General features: G+C 40.7%; 1 long non-coding RNA gene across 1 annotated transcript in view; it reads left to right on the forward strand.

The window, feature by feature from the left end:
- LOC137519074 (uncharacterized) overlaps positions 1 to 20,824 on the forward strand; it is a 65,195-nt gene that overhangs the window by 22,319 nt on the left and 22,052 nt on the right. The window contains exon 2 of the long non-coding RNA XR_011020961.1: positions 16,836 to 16,905. This is a non-coding gene — a long non-coding RNA (uncharacterized lncRNA). The remainder of the gene's footprint in view (positions 1 to 16,835; positions 16,906 to 20,824) is intronic.

Below are 20,824 nucleotides of genomic sequence, written 5' to 3' on the forward strand. Positions count from 1 at the left end.
TAGCTGCTGGAGGTGGCATATCAAAAAATAAATTATACTGTACTTCATATTTGCAATTTTACCCATTCCGTTGCTTTGCATCTATAACTTTGGTGTAGTTTTTTTGGCATCAGATCAATTTGCCGTAGGATATCAGATTATTGCAATGATCTCTGATATAGATGATCAATCTATTTTATCTGAATTCTCCAATAAAATGAATAGAAAAGTAAGTGATTGATTGACTTGATCTGCAAGTTTCTGAAAGGCTGATCAAAATTGCATGACCATGTTTCACGTCTGCTCACTTCTGCCAGTCATCCAGAGACGTATAAGTCACCTTACTAAACTGATTACATGCAACTATTTAAAGTTTCAAGGAGAATTTATATTGAACAGATATATAATTTTTTAATATAATTTTTACTTCTCAAAAATGTAACATTTTACAAAAAGGTTCAATAAAATGCATCTATACAATCATGATCTGCTATCAAGGCAGGGCAGGGTCATCCTCCTAATGTTTACTGTTTTTGTAACAATATTTGTGCTGCTTGGAACTCTGCTGTATATTTGTTAGTTGTATCTATGTTCCTAATGTCGTCTTATTGTGCTTTGTAAAGCGCTGCGGAATATGTTGGCGCTATATAAATAAAAAATAATAATAATAATAATAATAATAATATCAACTAATAAAAGCCTCTCTAGGGAAAGGCATTCATCTTATTTTCTTTTTTAAGAGAATATTTGCTTGCTCATTATCACTTCAATAACCACCTAAAGTAAATTAACAAAAAGTAATTTAATCAGACTCTTATCACCTATACTTCCCTATATCTAATGTTACCAATCCCCGATAAATTCGACCCCCCCTCCTCTCTTGGGCAGACATCCATTGTTCTCCCGCCACCTCCAGAACACATAGCCACCTCCCCCTATCCCCCTTGTGAATTGGATATGACCCCCCCAAAACACTTGCTGCAATCCCATACAAGCTGGGTCCCCCCATTTATCCCTCACCCACCCTCACACCTCTCTTCCTGCCTTATTACAATCTCAGTCCCACACCCATGTAGAGTACAAACCCTTTCGCTCCCCCATCCCTCTCCCCCTCCAATTTCCCACATGAACATCACATTAAACTCCATTCTCATATTGTACAAAAGTTGGATACAAATACAGTGTCAACCTACTACTATACACATAGCATTGTAAGAAATATTCCCAATTAAATATTAAAAATACACAACATTCTACCCACATGCAATCTTAATAGTGTTTATCTACAATATACAGTATATAATATCACTTATTGACGTGCATTTTCTTGCATATACAATTCTGGTTCCTTACATCCCCTTTTTACATTAAAGTAAACATCCCTTATGTGAGCCTCTAACCGGCTCCCCCCCAACCTCTCCACTCTCCATATTCCTCCACCCTTGCCCTACCATATCCCTCTCTAGGGGCAGGATGAAAATGAAGGAGGAAGAAGAAGAAAAAATACAGGATAGGAGAAGGGGAGGAAAAAAAAAAGGTAAAGAGGAAACACAAAAAACACACAATTCTTATGATTCTATTTCATTCAAATCCCCTTTATATCAAGGGGGCAACCACCCCTTTACTACTTAGTTGTATATTTAAGCCCCTGGGGGGCTTTGCACACCTTTGTTGGTTTAATTTCATTTGCAGCCTGTTTAGGAACGCTGCCAATATTTTGCTGTACTTAGTTAGTTCCATTGGGTGTCTTTTGATCTGTGGGGCACACTCAGATAGATACTGTCTGGGTTCCAATTTGGGGCATCTACTGGTTTCAGACCCAGTCGGTGACAGAACTCATGTTTCAGGTGGCTTACATTCACAAATCCTTGCCCCTGTCTCACTACCAGCTGTAACGGGAGGTCCCATTTATACACAAACCATTTTCCCCCTAGGGCTACCATCAGCCCTAGGGGAAAAATCCCGGGTCAACCAAGTAGAGTTGAGCTGAAATTTTCGAAATTTCGCATTACTATAATTACGCATGCGAAATTCGCGATTACGATGCGAAATTGCGGTAGCGTAATTGCCATTAAAATCGTAATTGAAAATACCGTAAGCGTAATTTTCAATGCGAAATTTCGCGTTTCGTTCATGCCGTAATTTCGCATTAAACGCTACCGTAATTTCGCGTTAAACCGTAACGCTCCGTATAATATAAAAAAGCCGCCGACTTTAAGGGTTAATAGCAAAGCCCCCTTAAGTGCTAAGAGCCTCAAATTTGGAGAATATATTAAGGAGATCAGGAGGAATAAGAGGAAAAAAATTTTTTTCAAAAAGACCTTATAGTTTTTGAGAAAATCGATGTTAAAGTTTCAAAGGAAAAATTTAAACATTTAAAAACCCGCCGACTTTAACGGTTAATAGCAAAGCCTGTTTAAAGTTTAGGAACACCAAATTCCCAGGGTATATTAGGGGGATCAGTGGGAATAAGAGGAAAAATTTTTTTTTTTAAAAAGACCTTATAGTTTTTGAGAAAATCGATTTTTAAGTTTCAAGGGCGAAAATGTCTTTTAAATTCGGAAAATGTCAGTTTTTTTTGCACAGGTAACAATAGTGTATTATTTTCATAGATTCCCCCAAGTGGGAAGAGTTTTACTTACTTCGTTCTGAGTGTGGGAAATATAAAAAAAAAACGACGTGGGGTCCCCCCTCCCAGACCTCTTTAACCCCTTGTCCCCCATGCAGGCTGGGATAGCCAGAATGCGGAGCACCGGCCGCGTGGGGCTCCGCACCCTGACTATACCAGCCCGCATGGTCCATGGATTGGGGGGTCTCGGAAGGGGAGGGGCAGCCAAGCTTTCCCCTCCCCCTCCGAGCCCTTGTCCAATCCAAGGACAAGGGGCTCTTCTCCACCTCCGATGGGCGGTGGAGGTGGAGGCCGCGATTTCCTGGGGGTGGGTTCATGGTGGAATCTGGGAGTCCCCTTTAAAAAGGGGTCCCCCAGATGCCCACCCCCCCTCCCAGGAGAAATGAGTATAGAGGTACTTGTACCCCTTACCCATTTCCTTTAAGAGTTAAAAGTAAATAAACACACAGACACTTAGAAAAAGTATTTTAATTGAACAAAAAACATAACCACGAAAAAAGTCCTTTAATATTCTTAATTAACCATTAATACTTACCTGTCCCTTTAAAAGCCAGTTCCCACGCAATATCCTCGGAAATATACTAATCAGTTACAATATAACAAAGTTATTGCAATGTAACAACTTTGTTACATTGTAACTACGCCGCACCCGACGCCACTCGCCGCTCAGCCGCCGCACCCGCACGCACCCGACAGAGCTCTGAGCTATATAGCTCAGAGCTCCGTAAGCATCTTTGTATTTGGGCTCCAAGGAGCCCCATTGGTCCTTAGCAGACCAATGGGGTTCCTTTAAATCAGAAGGAACCCCATTGGTCTGCTAAGGACCAATGGGGCTCCTTGGAGCCCAAATACAAAGATGCTTACAGAGCTCTGAGCTATATAGCTCAGAGCTCTGTCGGGTGCGTGCGGGACGCTAAGTCCCCGCCGCCTCCCGCTGTCCACCCCGCCTCTCCCACATGTCACCCACATGTCACCCACATGTGGGTGACATGTGGGTGACAGATGTGGGCGGGGTGGACAGCGGGAGCCGGCGGGGACTTAGCGTCCCGCACGCACCCGACAGAGCTCTGAGCTATATAGCTCAGAGCTCTGTAAGCATCTTTGTATTTGGGCTCCAAGGAGCCCCATTGGTCCTTAGCAGACCAATGGGGTTCCTTCTGATTTAAAGGAACCCCATTGGTCTGCTAAGGACCAATGGGGCTCCTTGGAGCCCAAATACAAAGATGCTTACGGAGCTCTGAGCTATATAGCTCAGAGCTCTGTCGGGTGCGTGCGGGTGCGGCGGCTGAGCCGCGAGTGGCGTCGGGTGCGGCGTAGTTACAATGTAACAAAGTTGTTACATTGTAATAACTTTGTTATATTGTAACTGATTAGTATATTTCCGAGGATATTGCGTGGGAACTGGCTTTTAAAGGGACAGGTAAGTATTAATGGTTAATTAAGAATATTAAAGGGACTCCGAGCAGTGCAGAAACTATGGAACGATGCACATCATTTTAAAGCTCTCTTTCTCCTCTTTCCAATGATATATAAACCGCCACCCTACGCCTTTTAGTTTTCGCTATTTTCGCGATTGAAATTGCCGCGGCCGCGATTTCGATCGCGAAAATAGAGAAAACTAAAAGGCGTAGGGCAACGATTTAGGTGTCGTCAGAAAGAGGAGAAAGAGAGCTTTAAAATGATATCCATCTTTCCATAGTTATATTGTATTACACAGGGCGACTTTTTGTCAAAGTCAGCAGCTGCATTCAGCAGAATGGAGCTGCTGACACTGGGGAAAGTGTCGTCCTGTGTAATACAATATAACTATGGCTTGATGGATATCATTTTAAAGCTCTCTTTCTCCTCTTTCTGACGACACCTAAATCGTTGCCCTACGCCTTTTAGTTTTCTCTATTTTCGCGATCGAAATCGCGGCCGCGGCAATTTCAATCGCGAAAATAGCGAAAACTAAAAGGCGTAGGGTGGCGGTTTATATATCATTGGAAAGAGGAGAAAGAGAGCTTTAAAATGATGTGCATCGTTCCATAGTTTCTGCACTGCTCGGAGTCCCTTTAAAGGACTTTTTTCGTGGTTATGTTTTTTGTTCAATTAAAATACTTTTTCTAAGTGTCTGTGTGTTTATTTACTTTTAACTCTTAAAGGAAATGGGTAAGGGGTACAAGTACCTCTATACTCATTTCTCCTGGGAGGGGGGGTGGGCATCTGGGGGACCCCTTTTTAAAGGGGACTCCCAGATTCCACCATGAACCCCCCCCCCCCCAGGAAATCGCGGCCTCCACCTCCACTGCCCATCGGAGGTGGAGAAGAGCCCCTTGTCCTTGGATTGGACAAGGGCTCGGAGGGGGAGGGGAAAGCTTGGCTGCCCCTCCCCTTCCGAGACCCCCCAATCCATGGACCATGCGGGCTGGTATAGTCAGGGTGCGGAGCCCCACGCGGCCGGTGCTCCGCATTCTGGCTATCCCAGCCTGCATGGGGGACAAGGGGTTAAAGAGGTCTGGGAGGGGGGACCCCACGTCGTTTTTTTTTTTATATTTCCCACACTCAGAACGAAGTAAGTAAAACTCTTCCCACTTGGGGGAATCTATGAAAATAATACACTATTGTTACCCGTGCAAAAAAAACTGACATTTTCCGAATTTAAAAGACATTTTCGCCCTTGAAACTTAAAAATCGATTTTCTCAAAAACTATAAGGTCTTTTTGAAAAAAAAATTTTTCCTCTTATTCCCACTGATCCCCCTAATATACCCTGGGAATTTGGTGTTCCTAAACTTTAAGCAGGCTTTGCTATTAACCGTTAAAGTCGGCGGGTTTTTAAATGTTTACATTTTTCCTTTGAAACTTTAACATCGATTTTCTCAAAAACTATAAGGTCTTTTTGAAAAAAAAATTTTTCCTCTTATTCCTCCTGATCTCCTTAATATATTCTCCAAATTTGAGGCTCTTAGCACTTAAGGGGGCTTTGCTATTAACCCTTAAAGTCGGCGGCTTTTTTATATTATACGGAGCGTTACGGTTTAACGCGAAATTACGGTAGCGTTTAATGCGAAATTACGGCATGAACCCACTGCAATGCGAAAATTTCGCGAAAATTACGCTTACGCGAAATTTCGCGAAATCCTTTTTCATTACGATTATGTACTTACGGCCATGATCGTAATTACACTAATTACGCGAAATTTCGCGAAATCGTAATTAGGTCATTACGCTCATCTCTACAACCAAGGTCCTTTATGGTCCCCCCACCTGGTCAATGCATGTCTGTAGGCCCTCCTTATTCAAGAAGTGACAAAAATAGCTTTCAGGTTAGGAACTAACTCCTCTTCTTCGCATCCACACCCCTCACAACCTGTGCACCCACACATTATTTCATCATTTATGGTTTTGCAAGTCCTCAACCTGAGTCCTAACCAACCTGAGACAGCATTTAACCATGTCTGTCACTTAACAAAAGTCTTGAGCTCAACCAACTTCTTAGAGCTGCAATCTCCCCCTCAACATCCATCACCTTCTGAAACAAATTCACATTTCCCCTCTTACCACCTTGATCACAGCCTTGGTGGAGTCCAATATTGTATAGGTCTTTGTATCCAGTCTGCTCTTGTTGGCAGCTCCTGCAGATAGCTACAGATCTCATCCAGCTTTTCATGCCTGTATTTGTGCTTAGGTATCCTCAGGCTTCTGCACCCCATGGGTGACCAGATACCACCACGTGGCCCGGCAGGAAGCAGGTTCTTGATCTGCAAATTCCATGGTGGGGGAAGTGCCAACCCATTGCAGACAAATCAGTGACCTCCACTACAAGGGTAGCCCAGTGCTTTGCATTGATTCACCTGCTGGTGGCACTGTGTGCTAAGACTGTAGTAGCAATCAAGATTTTATTAGAAAGAAAAAAAAAGAAAGAAAAGAAGAACAGGAGACAAAAAAATAAATAAAATAAAATGAAAAGAAGTTTAAAAGTAGAGAAAAAGTTTACAGATGAAAATGTAACAAGAAGATTATGTCAAGATACACATATAAAGACACAGATATTGGGAACTTTATAACTTAAATGGAATATTGGTAAATGGATCACAGGAATCTGCCAAAATGAGATAATGATTTTGTAATGCTGTACAAAAGTCAGTACCAGAAAACATGTTCCCATAGGCTTTGCCAAGGGCTTTCTAACATCAAAAGCTATATTAAGTAAAGTCTTTCACTAAATCTATCTAAAATATCAAAAGGAAAGATTCATTAAATGTGCTCTTATTGAACTAGGGTAAAGTGCTCCATTTTATTTTTAATTTTATGATTACAAAACAGAAATTATAAGTCAATGTTCATAACATTTGTAGCTCTTTGATTTTTGATTAAATTGAGTCATGGCATCTCTCGTGCCTAAAAGGAAGACCTTTGTATTTTTATGTATTTGGTTTGGGTTTGTATTAAGTAGTGTGGTATTTATTTTCTTCTCATTTAAAAAAAATATACGTGAAATAGTCAGACTGATTGGACCTCCACCTGCTGGAATTGACGACCATCTAACGCCTAAAGAGAAGGGCAGTGATTAATCATTATACTGTCGTACTATTTTTTCCTATTTATTTATTGCAATATTTTGCACAGTAGTGTTTTGCTATACAGAGAGGCGGGGGGAGCCTTTCATGGAGGCGACAATGGGGAGGAGGCTAATTGACATGCCTCAAGTGTGCATATATATGTTATGTTTTTTCATACATAGAATGTATATATTTGTAGTCTCATTATCAAAATCATTATCAAATGAGTTGAATCTTATGGGGCAGCGTTTCCCAACTCTGTCCTCAAGTCCTCAAGTCCTACCAACAGTGCATGTTTTGTGGAAATGCGAAGAGGTATTTAAGGAGGTATTTATAGTAGATACATACTTGCTCTACTTACATAACATACAGTATGTATTGCACTGTCTACATTTTGATTTTAGTGATTTTTCTAAAGTAAAAAAAGAGAAAATCCTTCTTAAGATTTTTCATTTAGTCTGTGCCTATCTTGAAGCCAATCCTGGCATAATTTCCTCCCTTACTCTGTCTATCATTGTGTGGCAGATGTACCAAATAAGAGCCAGGGAAACTGTCAAATAATGTTTTATGGAGAAGAAAAGTAAGAGTGATATTTAATTTTTGGATTGCCTGGTTAGCATCCTTATTACTTGTGTACCAGATAAAAATAAAGAATTGATTTTTTATTTTATGCCTGACAGTTACTCTTTAATGCAAAAATTCAGATTGTTTGGGTTCTATTATAGTTAATATTACTTTGGTAAGTCTGTTGGCAATCAGCATATGCTATTGGCAACAATTTGCTCTAGCCATGCTTAATGCTGACTATGATTTGTTGAAGGTCTTCTCACTTTGGTTTACCTAAGAGTTCTCTGGGTTTTTAAAGGTCCTGGCCTCATCCTTGTCAATGAGAAACTATGAAACTCAGGGAATAGACAAGATCACCAAGTAAAGGGTGATTTGGTAGTCCTCATGCGTGGCTTTCACATTTCTGTAAGGAACACGCTAGGCCTTGCAATTTTGTGGTGGGTGTTTGCTAAATTTTGTGGTGCTCTATGAATATTTTTTTAATCGTGTTTTCTGCATGGTATCTTTTGTGTACATTTGCAGTTTTTCAGTTTTCAGAGAAATGCAATGTAATTGTAAATGTTTGTGATGTGCAAAGTAAAGCAGAAGGTTGTATGGTTTTTAAATGTGATAACAAATGTGCAAACAGAATGCAGGTGAACCCACACACACAAAAAAATAGATTCCTGGGCATTCAATTGACTTCAAATAGGGCCCTTTTCCACGAGCAATTGATAGGCAGTGAAAAACCTCTCAAACTCTCACAACTGCTTGCTACTGCCGGGAAACTGCTCACTGCTGCCTAGTAACTGCTCACAGCTGCCTGGCAACTGCTTGCTGACCACACAGTTCAACTGCCCATGGAAATGGGCCCTTATGAGAGCAGCAGTGCTTGTTTTGTCACATGCGGCAAAACACGCACGAATGTAACAAGTGTCTTTCCTGCATAAGGTTTCATGAAAAGGGATTTGATCCACACATTTTTACTTCCCGCGATTATATGTGCATATGGCCTTGGCGTTGCCACCAATTCAGGGACTGCCTTATATCGGTAAATAGAATAAATCCATAAGCATGTAATCAGATGCATTTGAATATTATGAATATTTTCATAGAAATTATTTATGGATGCATTTTCTCACCTCTAGAAATAATCAATGATCACCATGAGTATTTAAAATGTAAAAGAAAAAGGGGATTTGTGAACCAGCATAGATTTCATTGTAATTTAATTGCATGCAATGAAATGTAAAGTCGATTAAACTGAGCTTCGAAAGAGTCAAATGACGGTATAATTTTACTTACATAGAAGGAATTGAAACAGAATGCTAAACTTAGCAGACAAAATTGTTTATGGCTGCAACACGTGTGTATGTTTTTAATTTCAAGGATCATTACATTAGAAAAGAGCACACAGGCTTTGCAGATTCTTTCAGCTTTAGGCTAAATAGGCATTTAAATATGTAATAAATCTCAAGATTACAAAGAATGTACATAAAAGATTTCAAAGGCAGCATTTGAAAGGTCATTGCATCTAAAATAATATGTGCAATTTCTGTTATCAAACACAACTAATAATTAGGACTCAAACATAATATGCAAAGTAAAACATTGGCGTCTTCACATTAAGGTATTTGCGGGTCATCGTGTCTGGTGCATATCCAAAGAACAAGGGAATTATTCCTCATTTAAAGACAGTGAACAGAACCATTCAAATAATAAATCATTCTTTTGCATCCCTGTGGCCAACTGTGAATCCAGAACCACTGGTGTATAAAACATATGGCCTTAAGCATCCAGAGTCATGCATTATAACTTGCTTACAGTTGGCTGATTCATGTATTTACAAGTCATTACTTTCACCATATATAAAATGATTTGCATGGCGTAATCCACTCTCTTTTGAAGATTAATAATTCCCCTGATGCCACTTTTTTTTACTGTGCTGCAAGGGATGACCTAACCTAGAGCACGTTCTGTTTTAAGAACACATTGCTTTACTTCTCCACGGAGAGCTTTTTGGTTATTTCTCCCTATTGTAAAACGAGGCAGGGTATTCGGTTTCACTTATCTCACACAGCAAAATTACTGATGTAACATACAATACAAAACTGCCTACCACCTCTTCATTGCACATATTGTTGACCTCCCAGCATTATGTCAAAATAATGTACTCCTGTGTACAATCAACCCCCCCCCCCCCCAAATCCTAGTGTGGAAAGTGTAAAGGTGGCCACTAACAATCAAATTTCCACCAAACAATCGTTTGAGTGATTAGATAATTCTGATCAAAAGTGAAATGTTGTAATACATCTTTCATTACACCATCACCGAACCAATCTTTGCTTCCTATATCACAACTGATAAGAAAATCCAAATTTTAGTTCAACGAAAATCCAATTGGAGAACTGTTATTATAGTCGTTCGTAATGGATTGTGCCCATCAACAGAGATTCTTTACAACCAATCCGATCACATCCGATCAGAATTATCTGATTGCTCAAACAATTTCTCATTAGAAATTGGATCATTAGTCGCCACCTTTAGGAGCATCCTTTGTATATTAGAAATTCTGTTCATCTTTAAAGTGAAAAAAGCCGATATCTAACCAAACAGCTCAAAAATTAGGGTTTACATTACGTATAGTTTTATTATAATTATTTATTTTATTTATAATGCACCAACATAATACGCAACGCTGCACAAGACATAACTGGGTAACATACAAGGTAGGGCATACAAGAAACTCACAACAAAACAAGATCATGCAAATGTCTGATAACTGTAGTTCAGTGTCTTTGTGTTAAATAGAGTCTGTTCTAGACCACAAGAAGGGTTTAATACAGCAACATTGCATAATCAAGCTGTTATCACTAGGTGGAAGGGGCCTGCCTGATTCTTACAATCTAAAGGGTGTGTTTTAAATAATAAAAATGCCACAAACCACACTCTTTATTTCTGGACAGCATGTCCAGAGTGATCCTTGGATGATTGATGTATTATCTTCAACCTGTGGTGTGACATTTGGGAATATACTTCACATGGAATCGTGCTTGTGAAACGATTTAAATGTGGTGGATGTTTGTATGGTCCTTCTTGTAAAGGGATTGATGCATGTTCCTAAATACTCATAGAGATATTGATTTGTAACTTCTGCCTCTGAAGAAGTGACCTTTCAGGGTTGCAAAACGAGTGTCAAGCTGCACTTAATAAGACTGCCATAATGCATTGTGCATTTTTTACTCACCATTTCATATAGATTTTATATTTAGTGCATTAAAGGTTATGTTTCATTATTCAAAACTATATGCATTGTAAACACTCATTTTTGGGCTGTTTGGCGAGATATTGTTTTTTATAGGGGCGTGATACTACTTCAGTTTATTGTTCTGTGATGCATAAAGTAAAAAAAGGTGCCTAGTATAAGGGTAGCTGTCATATGTAGAGATGGCTCAAACCTCCGATTTTAGGTCCACGAACCTCGAAAGCGAACTTCGGGAACCGCAGTAAACTTCAATGGGGAGGCGAACTTTGAAAATTACAAACATTTATGCTGGCCACAAAAGTGATGGAAAAGATATTTCAAGGGGTCTAACACCTGGAGGGGGGCATGGCGGAGTGAGATACACACCAAAAGTCCCAGGAAAAAATCAGGATTTGATGCACAGCAGCATTTTAAGGGCAGAAATCACATTGAATGCTAAATTGGAGGCCTAAAGTGCTTTAAAACATCTTGCATGTGTACACATCAATCAGGTAATGTAATTAGTGTACTGCTTCACACTGACTGATTAAACTCACTGTGTAACGCTCCGAAAACAGCACAATAAGGGTCCCTTTCTTTTACCAAGGAGAGCGACCGCATCCAGGTCCCTAGGGAACACCCCGAGTGGAGTCAGGTTTGTTGTCTCCACCTGCTTCCTGTGGTCGGTTGCCCCTCTGCAACCCACCTTTGTGAGTAGTGTCTTACATTTATTACGTTCCATTGTTTTTGACATACTACACCATTGGGCTCCCACTTTTGTCTCCTGTATCTTTTCACTAGTGGATGTTTTTGACACCCACATCCCACTACGTCTGCAAACAGCAGTTTGTGTAGTAACGGCCGTGCTGGACTGGTGCGCACCATGGCGAGAGTGCAGGCGATAGTGGTTTTTAAGCCCATATGGTCGCCTGGCTGAGATAGCTCAACGATAGAACAACAGTGACTGTCAAGCTGATCGAATTTGGTCTGTCCACAATGAAAAAACGACCTTATTATCTTGGGTGTGCCCCCCTCCGACACACTCATATACCCGGCGGTCATTGCTTCATTGGGATACGCAAGCCCCTTCACCGCAGCAAGATAACAATCACGAAGGGGAATTGACACATGTACATGCCTTTTGTTTTGTTGTTGCAGCTGCGGTGCAGCCAGAAAAATTAGGCACTAAGCAGGCATGTACACACACCAGAAAAAATTGATATTGGTTTTGTTAGCGGTTGCTGCTAGCAGCGGCCTTAAAAATTCAGGAATCCACCTGGAGTCCTGGACCCTGCTGGTGATGGCAGGGAAGGCAGTCAAGCGGCCTGAGGGCAGAGGTGCCGTGTGGGGAGCGACTTAGTCTTGGGGCAGGCAGCCAGTCACACGGCGTGCAGGCAGAAATGCTGTGTGTGGGGACTGACTTAGTCTTAGGGCGGGCAGTAACCCTCCGGGATCCATGCCTCATTCATTTTAATAAAGGTAAGGTACTGAACACTTTTTTTGACCTAGGCGACTTCTCTTCTCCCTGACATTGCCTCCACTACACTGAAGGTCCTTTCTAGAACACTTGAGGTAGGGCAAGACAGAAGTTGGATGGCAAATAGTGACAGCTCTGGCCACAGGTCAAGCCTGTGCAACCAGTAGTCCAGAGGTTCATCGCTGCTCAGACTGTCGAAGGTTCTTTCTCTACCATTGTTAAAGAAAGGGTAAAGCCGGGGAATCAGGGTTCCATTCCGGTCCGGAGTGGGAGCCTGAGAAATGGCTACCACCACACATCCAAAAAAGGCAGCAAGCAGGCACGGCACGCAAGTCTCGACTCGGGGAGGTAGTGACGAAGAATAACAATACAGGACTCTTTCGAGGCCCTGTATAATGATGAGTACATTTGAAATCCTTTAACGGGAATCTGTTATGGAGGGCAAGTCTGCCATTCATTCAACTGTGTGGTCAACTCTTTTTGGTACTTTCTTCACCATAATGGCCGGGGAATCAGGGTTCGATTCCAGTCTACCACCACACATCCAAGGAAGGACCCAATGTGCTGTATAAGTAATGTACCTGCCCTGACCGTGCTTTGCAGACCAGGCATCTGTGGTCAGATTGACCCTTGACCCAACGCTGTGTTCCAGAGATGACACCACTTGCCTTTAATGTGAATCTGTTATGGAGGGCAAGTCTGCCACCCATTCAAGTGAAAGGTATGCACTGACTCCCAGGTATAATACAATGTGCAGTCACAGATGCAGTGAAAGGTATGCAGTGACTGGTATCAATACAATGTGCAGCTGTCACACACACAGGCACCGTGAACAGGTATGCAGTGACTGGTATATAATATAACACTGCGTGCTGTCACGCAGGTGCTCTGAACAGTTATGCAGTGACTAGTATCAATACAATGTGCAGCTGTCACACACACAGGTACCGTGAACTGGTATGCAGTGACTGGTATTACAAATGTGCAGCTGTCACACACATGCAGTGAAACGGTAGGCACTGAATGTGCTGGGCCTTGCAGTGGCACAGTAGGAATTAGCAAGGGCTAGCTGAGACTGACAGGACTGTATATGCAAGTGTCAGTGGGCCACACACACAAAAAAAAAACAGAGCACAAGAACAACATTAGCTCTCAAAAGAGCTGCTGTAGGGTGCTTTTTAGCAATAAGTATCAGCAAGGAGCAAGCTAACAAGCCTAACAAGAGCCTAACTAAGCTTTCCCTAATCTGTTCCGCAACCTATCTCCCTTCTCTCACTATCCACACAGCACACAGAGTGAGGAAATGGCCAATGCTGCTGCTTTTATACAGGGGGAGGGGGGCTCCAGGAGGGAGTGCAGCCTGATTGGCTACCATGTTCCTGCTGACTATGATGTAGAGGGTCAAAGTTTAGTTGAATGATGTAGTATAGGGGGCGGGTCGAACTCGCATATAGTTTACGTTTCACCGCGAACCACCGATGTTTGCGTGAATCGGTTCGCCGTCGAACCGTTCAGGTCATCTCTAGTCATATGATTCATCTAAATAAGATCCCTGCATTGTTTGCTTTTTAAACAGTCCTATCTGCTGCTGTCTGTTGATCAAAGGATTTTTTTGGCCACATTTTCATGTGTGAAAATATTTCAATTTGTACAGACTTGGTACTCTAGAAATTATGATATACAGTATATTGTCAATATGGATTTGTAGGATTTAGGCATGTATGGAACTTTTGGCACCCATTGCCAACTGTAAAATTTCATGAACAACGGTCACTCATACAAATAACTTCATTTTGCTGCTGTGTTCTATTTTCATCAGTTTGCCTCACAGGTATTTTGTCCTATATGCTTCGTTATTTTATTGTTAGAGCTTGAGTGCTGTTCTAGTAAGTTATCTCATATTCTATGTTGCACTGTTTATTGTTTTCCTCATCAGTCACAGATCATTTTTTTTTTACATTTTGGCACATAAGGGTATATTCACAAAAAATGGTGGTAAAATGTGCACAAACAGTGCATAGCAATTTTACCGGTACTGATGTTACTGACGTAGCACATGTTGCACAATTAGCATGACCTGCTTTTACAGGGTAATATGTGTACTGTTTTTCATTTGCAGACTGCAGGTCTCTGGCCCCTCAAGGACCAGAGACTTTTTTTCTAAAGAAAGAGCTGTGATCACTGTGATTGGCTCACAGTTATCACGGGGTCAGGAGCAAATGGAATTTTTTTTCTTATCAAGATACAGAGTTCTGCCATCAGCGTGACAGCAGAACGAGCAAGCTGCAACAGCAAAAGAGCGGCAAGAATGACAGGTCCATGTGGCAAGAGTGTTTGAAATCTACGCCCTGGCAGGAATAACAGAACATAAACAGAATGTAGATTTTAATCACTGCCCTCCGGAAGCAGTTAAACCCATGGGCTTGATTCACTAACTGGCGCTAAGTGGTAGCGCCGGAGTGAAAAGCCACTTAGTGCCTGAAAAGTAGCTTTGCGGCCGCGCAAAGCTACATCGCGCACAGCCCAGCATAAGTCCGCGTGCAGCTGTTAATAGTGAGCGCTGCGACAATAACGTTGCACCCGCTGCCCTGCAAATGCTGCACCCAGTGTGACTAAAACAGCACATCAGGCATTGCGCCGCTTCGGGAGCACCCGGTGCGCCGTTTTCGTCACAGCGGGTACGATGTTTACAGGGCAGCAAGCGTGACGTTATCGTTGCACCGTGCACTATTATCAGCTGTGTGTGCACTACCCTGGGCTATGCGCGATGTATGGGTGCAAACCACCTAACTCCGTGGTTTGCACCCACTAGGTATTAGGGCACACTAACCAGCTTAGCACTGGTTAGTGAATCAGGGCCCATATATCTTACAAAACATTGCAATAAATTTTAAAAAATGAGTGATTTTTATGGTCTTGCAAATGTTTTAATATGTGGTGGCCACACACCATACAATTTTTTAAATATCTGTTCAATTTAAGAATTGCAATCAATTTTTCTGACTGATTGTAACATTTCAAAAAATATGACCAATGTACCACACACCTATGTTACATTTTTCCCCAATTATGATAAAAATGATTGGAAACTCTGAGAAAATTGCTTGGGTGTGTATATTAATAAATTGACAACCTAACACACACCATATAATCTTTAGAGAAATTGAAGAAAAATATGTGGCATTCCGGATAGATAAAAACAGAAAGAAATGGGAAATCCGATCTGATTTTTCAGTCAAATGAAAAAAAAGCTTTCGATTTTTTCGAGAGGTCAGATCGTTTTTATCGAATTGCCATAAAATTGGATCATTTTATTGTATCGTGTGTGGCCACCTTAACTAATACAACTTTTTGCATTATTTTATTTTGTTTATTTTTATTTTATTTTTTTGGCATATGTATCCCTGTTAGGGTTATTTTCCTTAACTTCATATTCCAGCCTGGGCTGTCATAGAGAGCATGAAAGGACATTTTTAGAAGGGCATTGCGAGGTATATAAACTGCTTTTTTTTTTCCTTCAGTAGGATAAGCTTTGATCATCGCTGTCACCAAGAAAAGAAAGAAAGTGCAAGCCACTGCTACAGATCACATCCAATTGCAATAAAGATAAACTAAACAAAAGTAATTTTGGTTTGAGTTCTACTCGACAAAAAAAAAAAACATAATGATTCTTGTTAGAGAAGGTTATTAGAACAATTTAACTTTTTGTAAAAACTTCTATCCATTTAGTTTTTGTTGAATTTGTAACTGCTTTGAAGACTTTCCTATATGACCATATGTTTCTGCAAATGCTTAGTGCTGGAAAAGCTTTTTTTTTTACTCTTTCTTTAAGGGCCCTTTTCCACCAGCGCTGGATTCTGGCTGAATCGCAAAAACGCAAACCGCTAGCGATTTTACAATCGCTACGGTTTGCTTTTTAACATAGGAATCGTGGTAGGTCATTTCCACTACCGCAATTCGCTTTTTACGGGAACGCGAACGCGCGGCGGAGCGATATTTGCCGCGATTTTGCTATGCAGTGCATAGCATAGCAAAATCGCGGCCGTGAACGTCGGGGAATCGCCGGTAATTGCGATTCAGCAATCGCTAGCGTTCAGTGTGAACGCTAGCAACTGCAAGTGGAAAAGGGCCCTAAGATCCACATTTGATTTAGGGGCCAGGGCTGAAAATATGAAGGAATCTGAATCAATTTACTGCTAGATTGTGGAGACCACATACTGCAAAAAAGCAATCCATGGTTAATTTAACATTTGATCTCAACATAATTATTCTTATTCCTTATAATGAATTAATACTTACTTATAATTATAATAATTACATAATTATTCTTATTACTAAAATACTATATTTGTACAAATCATTTTATGATTATTGTATGATGCCCTGAAATAATATATTTTTATTTTTCCATTTTAAGGTGTGCTTACTGAATTGCCATTTATATGAACACCTTGAGGGAAGGAACACACTAGGCAGAAACACATAATGTAAGTCAATGGGCCCCATGAAAAAACGCATTTCTTTGTGTTCTGCAATGTGCCTTTTTGAAACCCAAAACTTGCTGCATATTTTTCCAGAAAGCATCTAAAACGTACATAATGTACCGTATATACACGCATATAAGCCGACCCACATATAAGCCGACCCCCCAACTTTCCCCTCAGAAATCAGAAAAAAATGAATGACTCTTATATTAGCCGAGGGTAGGAAATGGAGCAGCTCCTGGGTTTCAATAATTAGAATAAATGGACATTGTGTCCAGAAAATAGGACACTGGCTTGCCTCTCCCTAGAAGGAAGGTTCCAGGATCGTAGGCAGAAGCTATAAGACTTTATTCTGTTACAGTATTGTTGCAGCAGAGAAGGGTGAAAGCATCTCTAAAGCAAACCTGTACATATTGCAAAGTAGTAAATGCTGATCTGTGCTTGGCTTAACTTTTATTAATTGCATGGTTTAATTATGCAAATAGGTGCTCAGACACAGCTTTTCATTTACTGTATTTGAGGAACTCTGCCCCATGGAGAGTTTTCTAAGCCTTTCTGTGCAGCAAGGAAACCAGTGTCTGTACTGACAGTGAGCAGGCTTGCTGGTAGGGACCCTGTGTGCAGCTATGATGCCGGCGCTTAAGGTAAACTGAATTGAGCGGGCTTGCGGGGACAGGATCGGAGCAGATGCCAGCGTGACTTGCCTGCAGCCTTTTACCGTGGATCGGATGGCCGGAGTGGAGCGGCATGCCTGGAGAAGCACTGAGAATTTTATGGCCGCAGGGGAACACGGAGCGGATCGGATGGAGCAGATCGAGTAGCGGTGACATCAGCACCCTCTTCAGCCAGTGTGTCACTCTGGCTATGTCTCAGGACGCAGCTAGAGAGCATCATAGAAATGAGACAAAGCCAGAGCGACACACTGCCTGAAGAGGGTGCTGACATCACTGCTACTCGATCTTCATCATCCGAGCCGCTCTGTGTTCCTCTGCGGCCATTAAATCATATGTGCTTCTCCAAGCATGCCGCTCCACTCCGGCCATCCGATTGCACAGATTCCACGGTACAAGGCTGCAGGCAAGTCATCTGCTCCAGTCCTGTCCCCGCAAGCCCACTCATTACGGCATCATTACTGCACACAGGGTCCCCACCAGCCTGCTCACTGTCAGTACAGACACTGCTGCACTCGCTGTTGATCTGCTCTGTGATGCTGTACACTGCTCTCCACATGGCAAGTTGACATATAGGCCGAGGGGGTAACTTTTCAGCACATTTTTTGTGCTGAAAAATTTGGCTTATATGCGAGTATATATGGTTAATGGTGATGCAGAGGTATAGCAAAAAGTCATTTTTTAATGCCTTTTTGATGCTGTATTTCTGCTTCATGTTGACTTCCTAGTGATGAGCCAGAGAGGACATCCAAAATGTGTGCTGATCATTTAATGGAAGCTTCTACTTTTACAGTAAAGAGTTAGATTTTTGAACTGCAGTCAAAGCATCTCAAACACATGTGTAAACTCCAACAACCCCAATTTCTAAGCTCTCTTACGCAACCCATTAGAGAAATGATGCAAGCACTTGCTTTTGTACTGGCCAAATTCCCCCAAAAATTGCATAAAATGCGTATCAGTTATGCATACAAAACGCACAAAAACACGCTTGCAATTCATATGTGTGAAACACAAATGCAGTCAAACGCATGCAAAATGCATGTTAGAAACACAAACACACTTTAAACGAACTTCATTATGAAAAAAATGCACAAAAGCATATGCAGGAAAATGCAATCTTTCACACACCACCTAGTGTCTTCCCAGCCTCAAACCCCATGCATCCTTTTATTTCTAGCTACATTTTCACCCTAGTGTTAGGGTTAGGGGTCCCAAATGGTGGCAGGAAACCTAGTAACTGGTAGTTATTGGTTTTAATCAATCTTATTTGGTGTCATTATTTAGCAAATATGGTATTGTGATTGGAGATCTTGAGAGCAACAAATGAATTATGGTATGGAAATGTATAAAAGGCTTATAAAGAAAATTGATATCTTATCTTATTCGCATCAAAGTCATTGTGGAAATCCTGAAGTCTTTTGATATTAGGCAGGGCTAATAGTTGTTAAAAATCATATGCAACCTGTAATTTTTCAAACACGAAATCACTAAACATGTCATATGTTTCAATGGCATTACATTATTTTTTCATATTCGTATACAGCTTTGCATTCACATTTTTTCTACATTTTAAATTCAGAAAGCAGGTCTGTTTTTGTGTGTGATTCATGTTCAATGCAAGTCAGTAAAAAAGTTAAAATTTTGCATAAAAATGTGCATTTTGCAGGAAAAATGAATGGAATTTTAAAGTTAATTAGTTGGATCTTCATGTAAAATAACTTTATTGGTGTTAACAAAAAAATCATAATGCAAAGATTTGCATACCAAAAATGCATTTAAATCACAAAAAATAAATGAATAAAATAAATAAATAAATAAACATGAAGATTATACACAATAGAATACTCAGATGTTTATTTCCTTCAAACAAAAACAAAACAATAACTGATTTATTTACCTTACAATATGCAATATATACAGTGGCGTAGCAATAGGGGGTGCAGAGGGCGCGACCGCATCTGGGCCCTTGGGCCAGAGGGGCCCCGAGGGGCCCTCCCTAAACCACAATATTATCTCTCTATTGCGCCTGTGCTAGTAATAATCCCTTCTATAGATTCTTTAAATAGTAGTAATCATTAACACACTGTTCTTCATCCCCTTCTTGCACCTCTCATACTGTGGTTTTCCTTGGCAGGTTTTGGCGTGCCATATCAATTGTTATGTTTAGAGTGCTTAGGGGGGCCCAATGTAAAACTTGCACCGGGCCCATAGCTCCTTAGCTACGCCACTGAATAGATAAATTACTATATTGAGTCAGGGATTTTCTCTGATTGTCATTTGTAGTCAGAAAGGATTTTTTTACTTTTTGCCTTTCTCTTAGCTAATGAAAGTTGCTCCTGACCGGCTCACTTGACTCTGCCATCATAGAGACGGCAGAGTGGATGTCAGGAGGATGCGTGGTGATTTGTTGGGATTCCGTCGGTATTGTATCAGTGGTCTTTGGTCCTTAAAGGGGGCAAAGACCACTGGTACTTAAGTGGTTAACTAGTGCTTTTGAGGTGCTGGTAACTAGAGTTCCAGGCTTCTGTAATGTAAGCAACACTAAATATGCTAGTTATGGCAACTCATGTGCATTTAGTTCAAGGAGTGACAGTGAGCATTTAAATAAATACGTGAGCATGTCTGCCCATAATAAATACCTCTGAAAATATTTCTGTTACATCCTTTAATGGGTTTACTTAATGACCAATAGCCTTACTGATGGTGACAGATGCAGTCGTATCTAATTGATGTGGTCCTTTTTAATCTATGCTTACTAAACATAGCATTCTGTGGATTTTTATTCCTAGATAGTAGCTGTAAACTTTCTAGAAATAAATCCATAAAATCAGAAAGCTACCTCTTTAGTACTGTGATGAAAGGCACTGCTATAAGTGAACTGACAGGAAGTAAGACAGTCTACATACAATACTTGACACTGATGCAGTATTCAGTATAATGGTTTGCAGCAAACAACTCTGATGACCTTGAGCAAATCTCCTCTTAGATTTCCACATATGCAGTTTTTACTCAATGTATAAAGGCTTCTTGATACTACTTGGCATTGCTTATATATCAATTTTGAAGCTTTTTATGCATTCCTTCAAGGGATGTATTAGGCAAGTCAGCATATTAGACTCTAGCCAGACAAGTAATAAAGAGGAGTGAAAGTAATTGCAATTTCAATGAAATATCATGCATTTTCAACTCATTTTACTTTATATACTAATAAATCAGAAAAAGATTTTGTGTCTCTTCATTTTTTTGCCATG

This window comes from Hyperolius riggenbachi, chromosome 1 (assembly GCF_040937935.1).
Source record: "Hyperolius riggenbachi isolate aHypRig1 chromosome 1, aHypRig1.pri, whole genome shotgun sequence".
Taxonomy (NCBI): domain Eukaryota; kingdom Metazoa; phylum Chordata; class Amphibia; order Anura; family Hyperoliidae; genus Hyperolius; species Hyperolius riggenbachi.